At 36.0% G+C, this 7,843-nt stretch overlaps 1 protein-coding gene and 1 long non-coding RNA gene across 2 annotated transcripts in view; both read right to left on the minus strand.

Moving 5' to 3' along the window:
- Positions 1 to 6,946, minus strand: part of LOC109297270 — a 16,476-nt gene extending 9,530 nt beyond the window's left edge. The window contains exon 1 of the long non-coding RNA XR_002097273.1: positions 6,936 to 6,946. This is a non-coding gene — a long non-coding RNA (uncharacterized LOC109297270). The remainder of the gene's footprint in view (positions 1 to 6,935) is intronic.
- The window catches only part of XRCC4 (X-ray repair cross complementing 4), a 436,070-nt gene that overhangs the window by 181,336 nt on the left and 246,891 nt on the right, over positions 1 to 7,843 (minus strand). The window lies entirely within an intron of this gene.

Consider the following 7,843-nt stretch of genomic DNA (forward strand, 5'->3'; position numbering starts at 1 on the left):
CTGCATGAACACTTGCTTAAGTGGGCACTGGATCAGGTCTTACAAACCAATGGACCTCAAAGATGGATAAATTAAATCTGCAGTGAGGATGTGTGAGGTCATTTCTCTCCCTGCATTATTTTCCTCTATAATCTTCCTTTTCTTAATATAGGGATACCAGCCCATTTGATCTTCAGGACATTGTTTCTTCTTCTTTTTTTTTTAATTTGTCACTTTATTACTGTCTTTTTCTTTCTGGTTATGGGCTATTTTTAGTGCACTGGTTGTTTGCTACAGTTATTTGGGAATGAGTCAAGTGCCTGCTTGGTAACGGTCCTAAAACCCTAACATTTTGCTCCTATCTATCCTATGCACTTCTGTGGATACTGAGGGCAACATCTTCCACTTACCTAAGTCTGTACCACATCAGTTTATATCACCTGAGCATCTGGTCCTAATAATTCTGGAAGAGGTTTAACTTTCACCCAGGTTTCTTTCACTTAGGCGAAAGTTTCACTGTTCTGCTGGATTTTATTACTACATGACTGTAACTGAATATTTAATTATGTAAATTTCTGGTTTTGGAATAAGACTTTCTCCTACAAACGAAGATTTTCTGTTCAAGGAAATGGTAGGCAGCAGTGCTTGAGAACAATTTCCTGTAGAAACTCTCTGCTATGTATGATGATTAATAAAAATCAAAATAATTTAGTAAATTGCTTCATTTGGAGGTAGGAACATCATTCTTAATCTCCAATAAAATTGGATATTTTTGACTGAACTACCATACAAAAAAGTAGTAATACTGTGGAGGAAACTTTGTTAAGTACACCTTGTTAAACATCCTAAAAGCAGCGAGCATTGGGAATTGTGACTCAAGGTCTGCTGTTGTAAAACGATGAACTGGGTTTTGCAGGCAGCCAACAATCAAACATTCAGTTAATATAATCTGTGACTAAGTGACAGATTTTAGCCAAGAAACAAGTAACGAAAAAAGCATTTTTAATGCTAATTTGTATCAAAAAACGATGCTTAAATAAATATTATGATGATGGCTGATGCAAAACAACCAGTAAAAACACACACTTCGCAGGATAGAGATAGGCAGGTGATTTTGCCAAATGAGAGCTCTGACTGCTACACTTGTTTACCATTGTGACTGTATGTAAAATAAACTGCTACAAAGTATTGCTATATTATGCCAATGAAAGCAGAGTCATATTAATAACTATCAATATTTGAAAACCATCAACATTATGCTATTACCTTTTTTGAATGTAGACAAGTAAAAATTTACAAAGCAGCAGGAAATACATAAATGATCTGTTGCAAGCAGGCTAACCATATGCCAATTCTGTCTACCAATATTTATAAATTAAGGCTATAGTAGAGCAGCACCACATTTACAGGGGTAGAAACTTTACTGTTTCTTTGTTTTCTGCTTGCTAATCATACTTTCTATAAAATCAGTGACTACACAGAAAAGCATCTTTATTAGTGAAGTAAATGACGTGTGCGGATATTTGACAGTACAACTGAAAAGTGTGTTTGTACACGCCATGTTTTTGTCCCTTTCTTGCGTTGCAGCCATGTGACAGTTTATATGAGTGGGATTTCCAGATGCTTTAAAAGTGTTTCTTGTGAAACTAAAACTCCTTAGGATGTAGTTAGATTCATCCTTGCGTGCAAACACAAAGGCACTCAAAGACATGTAATGAACCTCTTTGTCCACCAGGTAGTGCTGCAACTTTTTTGTAGTTCACTCCTTCAAATTGTTGCTGCTTTTAAATTGCTGCCACTTTTTTTTCCTGTGCTGCGTGCCAGCTCCCTGCTCCCACAGCTGTGTGGCAGGGCACGGGATGGGGGCCAGCGTGGGACTGTCCCACTCTCCTGCATTTCTAGTTGGGGACCAGGCTTAATTCATTTGAAAACCTAGTACGTGCAAACACTGATGCAATGCTCCAAAATAAACAAGTTTATTTTTTCTAAACATATTTAATTTCATGAGGATTAAATCCTGTAATATGTACAAGCACCCTATTATTTCAGAGAGTTAATTTAGATTTTCATTAGTAGAACCTTGTATGAGACAGCCTGTGGGATTTTTCTTTTTCCTTTCCCTCAGATTGTGTACATTCTTGTGGTTACATGTTTCTGGCATATTATTTTATGTATGTCCCTTCAAATGTGTGTGAAAGCACATCCAGTGCTGACTATTTGCTTCATTCACATTGTGTTTATCAGTCATGCAGGCTGATCAATGGTGGAAGAAACTAGTGTCTCAGTTTTTAAGGAGAAGTTCCAGATTTTCCCTCTTATGTCGGCAGTAACATTTGCACAAAAATGACTGGGTGTTTTTATAATAACGCACAAAAATGCATGTACAAGTATTCTACAAAAATTAAAGTTTCATAGGTATTTCTTACCACAAAAATGTAGAAAGCCTTTTTAAATTCAGTCATGCTGTAAGACTTCTGGTGTGCTGATATAAGCAGTAGTGATGAGTTACAAGTGGAGTGTTTAGTTAATGATACTTTTGATACAAGATGTATGTAAAGTATCTGAAGGTTTTATATACAGTCAGTCCTCGTCGTACAACGTTTCAAGTTACAACGTTTATAAATTGATACCTTGTTTCAACTTTATGACATCAGTTTCAACTTTCCAATGCTTGATCTGATGCTGCGCCATGCCAGCGAACAAGTTCACTGTGTCACTCATCTCTCTGGAGAACATCTGTCCAAACTTCCTTGGACACTTTCTTTAAAAAAAGCAGACAAGCCTCCAGAAAAACCTGCAGCCAAGACTCCTGAGAAGACTCCAGCCAAGAACCCTTTAAAAAGTCCAACCAAGAGCCTTTCAAAAAATCCAGCAAAGTCACCTGAAACAAGTCCTTTCAAATCAATATAATTGCTATTTAAAATATAAATACGTTAGTATAGCTATATTACTCATCTATAATTGATTGAGTACAAAATTCTGGGGTATTTTTGGTGAAAATAGGGTATTGGGCCTTGGTTCAGGAACCAATCCCCCATTTTGTTTCTTCTGAGAAAATTGGTTCTGAGTTACAAGGCTTCAACTTGGCGTGGTTTTTAGGAACCAATTGTGCCATAAGTCCGAGAACTGCCTGTATAACTGAAGACATTAATATTTGATGAGGTGAGCTGGGAGTGCCAACTATGAATAACAGACAATTTTATTTTACTTTTTAAATCTTAGCACCACTTGTTTTATTTTAATGCTTATTAGCTTTCATCAATTAAGATGCATAAAATATGCAAGTCCTTGGATACATAACGAAGCTAAAAAATCTTAAGGGACAGACTGATAACACAAATGTGGTTCTCTCTCATCTAAAAATTGCTTATGATTTTATAGCCTTACCAGAAAGTCACAACTTAAGTAGGCTATGTAGGCTATGCTTGCAAAATTATAGCTTTTACAAGAAGCTATTATTTTATTTACTTTAATGTTATAGGAGAATATTCTTACCTTGGAGACAGTGATAATTGAAGAATATTCAAATTACTCTCCAAAATATTGGTCTATATAAAGACATTCTAATGTATCTCATTTTATTTTAAATCAGGTGCTGTGTCATCCTGAATTAATGAAAATGTAATATAAGAGGCTTGATTCTACGTTCCTTCAGTGATCCAAACTCTCAAGCCAAAATTTTAAAAAGTGAGTGCTTAAACTTAATCCATATTTAGGTATCTAAATAAGTAGATTGATAAAATTACTAAAAGTATTTTTGGTGTCTAAGGCCCCTGGCACATGTTTATTTAATGGTACCATGGGATCTGCTCCTTGGATCTAAACAAGCATGCCTCTTGCTATGCCACATACGTATGGCAGAAGCAGTGATGGAGATCTGATCTTCCTATTCACCAATTCTGGGAAATGTCTAAGATCATGAGGTTGAAAGCTGAGCCCAGGGCTGACAATCACCTGTTTTACTGTCCTGTGTCCCAGAACTGCTACACATTCAATTTCAAACATTTTCATAGCTGGCATGCCATATCATGGTGCCTTCAACTGTGTGCACAAGTAGCATCCTTGTCATTTATGCTGTGATGAACACATTAAACATGGCCTACATGTAACAAGTAGAGGGGGCCATAAGTATGAACAAAAAATATATTCCCTTAAAAGGATGGAGGAATTTACAAATGAATCTGCTGAAAATAGGAAATAATTTTATAAGAGAACTTATCATTGTAAATGGGCACTTAATTCAAAAAGAGTCAAATGAGCAACTTAGCAACAGGACTATGAAAAAGTCTACAACAATTTACCAAATCAAGATGGCTTTAAAAAAGAATTAGCTCAGAAAACCCTACAACTGACTATGGGAAATCTAACTAGGTGATTGGAAAGGTCTCCCTTTCTGGCCTTATAATCTATAAATTGTTGTTAGGAAGAATGACTGAGACTACCAAAAATCTGTACTAGGAGCTCTTTTGTGTGTGAAACATAAACCTGGGTGAAAGCAAAGTAGAAAGCATTGATTACTAGAGCTCATTAGCCTGTTTCAGATAATACCATAGCAGCCACAATAAAAGATACACGAAGTATAAATTGTGAAATTGACAAAAACACCAAGTACAGAGTTAATATTAATATAAATGTGTTAAAATTTGCATTCAGTCACTGGTTTCAGGTCATTCTGGTAAACCATGGTTGAGCATGGTTCCATAGTCCATGAGACTCACCAGAGGTCCTGCTTTGTTGGTTACAGCTGGTATGTAGCCTTATTCAACAGCTGAAGATAAAAGCTTTATCCAACTATTCAGGATTATAGAGCCTTGCTATCAGCTCTCCTCCAAGAACTCTCTCTCACAAACCAATTCTTCCCATTGATGAAAAAATTCTTCTATAAGGGCTAATTCGGTTTAAAAAACAGATCATCTCCCTCTTTTTTGGGCATTCGAATACTAATAATTGCTCCAGATATATTGGTTTATTTTCATTTTAATCATTTTATTTTACTGCCTTTAAAAATGAAGTATTAAATACTTGGCTCATCTTTCTTGGCTCTGTTTCTGAATCACAGCGCACACTCATAGTCAGCTACCTGGTAGATCTACACAATAGCACACAGGAAACATCGAACAAACCACATACATTATTAAAAACACTTTAATCTCAACTCATTATTTATCTGTTTAGAAAACATTAAATCAAACCCACCCCAATGTCGTGGAAGTGGTTTGGAATATAAAATACACTTCCAGTGTGACATAGTTCAGGATTTTCCAAAAATTCTGCAGAGCCCACCCCCTGCCTCGCCCCAACGTCAGTTTTAGTTTCTATCTTTAAATTCAGGGATTCTTGACCAATAACTAAACAGTTGATCAGATTCGCTGGGTAGGAGTAAATATATTATATTTTTGTGTAGTGGAAATTTTTTATTGGAAAGAATCTAGAATAAAAAAGGATAAAATCTTGATTTCGAGATGTACTTTATTTTGTAACGTGTGTGAGTATAATCAAAATTAAGAATATTCAGGGATAATCAACATTATTTTTATTCATTTAAAGTATAAGAGAATGTCAGGGTCTATCAAACAAACACATACAAAGAGACAGCCCTAGCCCTAAAGATTGTAAAGCTCAATACAGAAGAATAGATGAAAATTTGAGGATGAAGTTGAAATAATTGACTTTTTGATGACTGATAAAGGTTTGTTAGTTACTATTTCAGTTGCTGTTCTTCAAATTGAGAGTAGAAGTAGGGTCAAAGAAAAATGGCAGAAGTGAGGAAATAACCCTCCCTTCTCCTGTCCCTTCCTCCCCATGTTGGAGAGTCAATAGGCATGATACAGCACCACTGCCATCAATTACATGACTTCAGTGGACATTGGAACACAACCATTCTAGGTAAGGAAGGAGGAAAAGCAAAATGAAGCAAGCAGAGGTTCTCACTTTTTGACTTTGTGTGGTGCTTAACAACTAGGGAGACGATGATCTAATTGATTATGAATCTTATTACTTATTAGCTAAAGCAAGCCCCTTATATTACATACTCATTCATGCAGGAAGACACAGTGCTGGATTTAAAATAAAATGAGATAAATTAGAATGTGTTTATATACACCAATATTTTGGAGAGTAATTTGAATATTCTTCAATTATCAATGTCTCCAAGGTAAGAATATTCTCCTATAACATTAAAGTAAATAAAATAATAGCTTCTTGTAAAAGCTATAATCTTGCCAGCATTGTCTGCATAGCCTACTTAAGTTGTGACATTCTGGTAAGCCTATAAAACCATAAGCCATTTTTACATGAGAGAGAACCACATTTGTGTTATCAATCTGTCCCTGAAGATTTTTAGCTTTGTTATGTATCCAAGGACTTGCATATTTTATACATCTTAACTGATGAAAGCTTATAAGTATTACAAAAACACAAGTAGTGCTAACATTTATATGTTATCTTCTGAGAGAGGTCACAGCACAGTCCTCCAGCATCCCAGGGTGCTTTGCTCCTACCTCCCCCCACCCCTGAGGAAAACAGTATGTCACTCAGACAGTACTCTGCTTCAACCAAACATGGAGAAAAACATGTCCTTCACAATCCCTGCATTCTGCTTCAGGGAGACAACCTGGCAGGGCTCCCCTGCGCACTGCCATGCTGATGCTGAGCACTAACTACCCTGTGTGTTCAGTATCAACACTGCAAGTCCCCTGTTCTTCAAGGGCTCAGCATTTGTTTGTTCAGGCATCTCCAGGTAAGATTTTCTACCAGGAAAACAATCCTGGGACTATTCTCTCAGGTCATCTGAATGTATGTATGTAGACTTAGTCTCCACTTTCTCTTGATTAAGATCTAATTATACTTTTTAATTACTCATTCAGGGAAATTACTAATTTTTTTCCAAGGTCACAAAACTACCTTGAGTCTTCAGCTTAATATTGCTAACTTAACTTTGATTTGACTTGATCAACAATGGTTCAAAGCATTTTTTTGGGAGAGCCTATCTTATGAATTATCACAGAAAGCATCTCTGCTTCTTTGAAGGGCAAATATTTGATTTGTACATTTTCTCTTTTTTAGCTTAAAGAATAAGGGTATTTTACTTATTTATTTTATGTATACATTAGATTTATATGCTGCCTCTCCTCCCCCACCAAAAAGCTGAGGTCAGTTTACAATAAAAAACAAATAAATTATAAAAAGACAGACAAATATATTTAAACATATTTGAATAAAACATTATGTAATGGAACAAACTCCCCAGACAATGCCTCTCAGCAGTTGTAAGGCCTGCCCAATAAATAGGTCTTACTGTGCTTCTAGAAGACAAACTGAGACTTCAGAGTTTCTTTTTCACGCTTCCAGAGACTGACTAGGCATTTTACATCTTTTCGTCCCAGTTTCATTATCCCACATCTAGTAAACCAAACTGGAGCTAAGAATCCCATTAGTTTTAACCAAACATGCTTCATTCCTTCATAAGTACATCCACTTTACCACTCCTGGCTATGTTAGAAAAAGATATAATCATTATGCAAAACTCAGATCCAGTTTTGGGCCATTTAGATAAATGTTTTGATGCAGAGTATAAAATAATCCACTTGGACTAGCAGTAGTACTCAGGATACAATCAAAAGGCCTGTACTTTTTCAGTTCAAAATTTTTTGTAAAATATGAAGAACAGATAGGTCTTACAGGCTTCTCATTCCAGGATAGACTCAACTGCTGTCTAGGAGAGAGACTGATACTGCTGTATGCATGCAATATGCTAAAGACAAAGGAAAGTTACTGAAATAACTCCAATTTCTGGAAAGAGTTACGTTGCTTCTTTTGTATCTAAGCAGCTCATTTGGTTGAGCACAAAACCCTTAACCCACAG

Source organism: Gavialis gangeticus, unplaced genomic scaffold (genome assembly GCF_001723915.1).
Source record: "Gavialis gangeticus isolate Ggan-Ray unplaced genomic scaffold, GavGan_comp1, whole genome shotgun sequence".
Classification (NCBI taxonomy): Eukaryota; Metazoa; Chordata; order Crocodylia; family Gavialidae; genus Gavialis; species Gavialis gangeticus.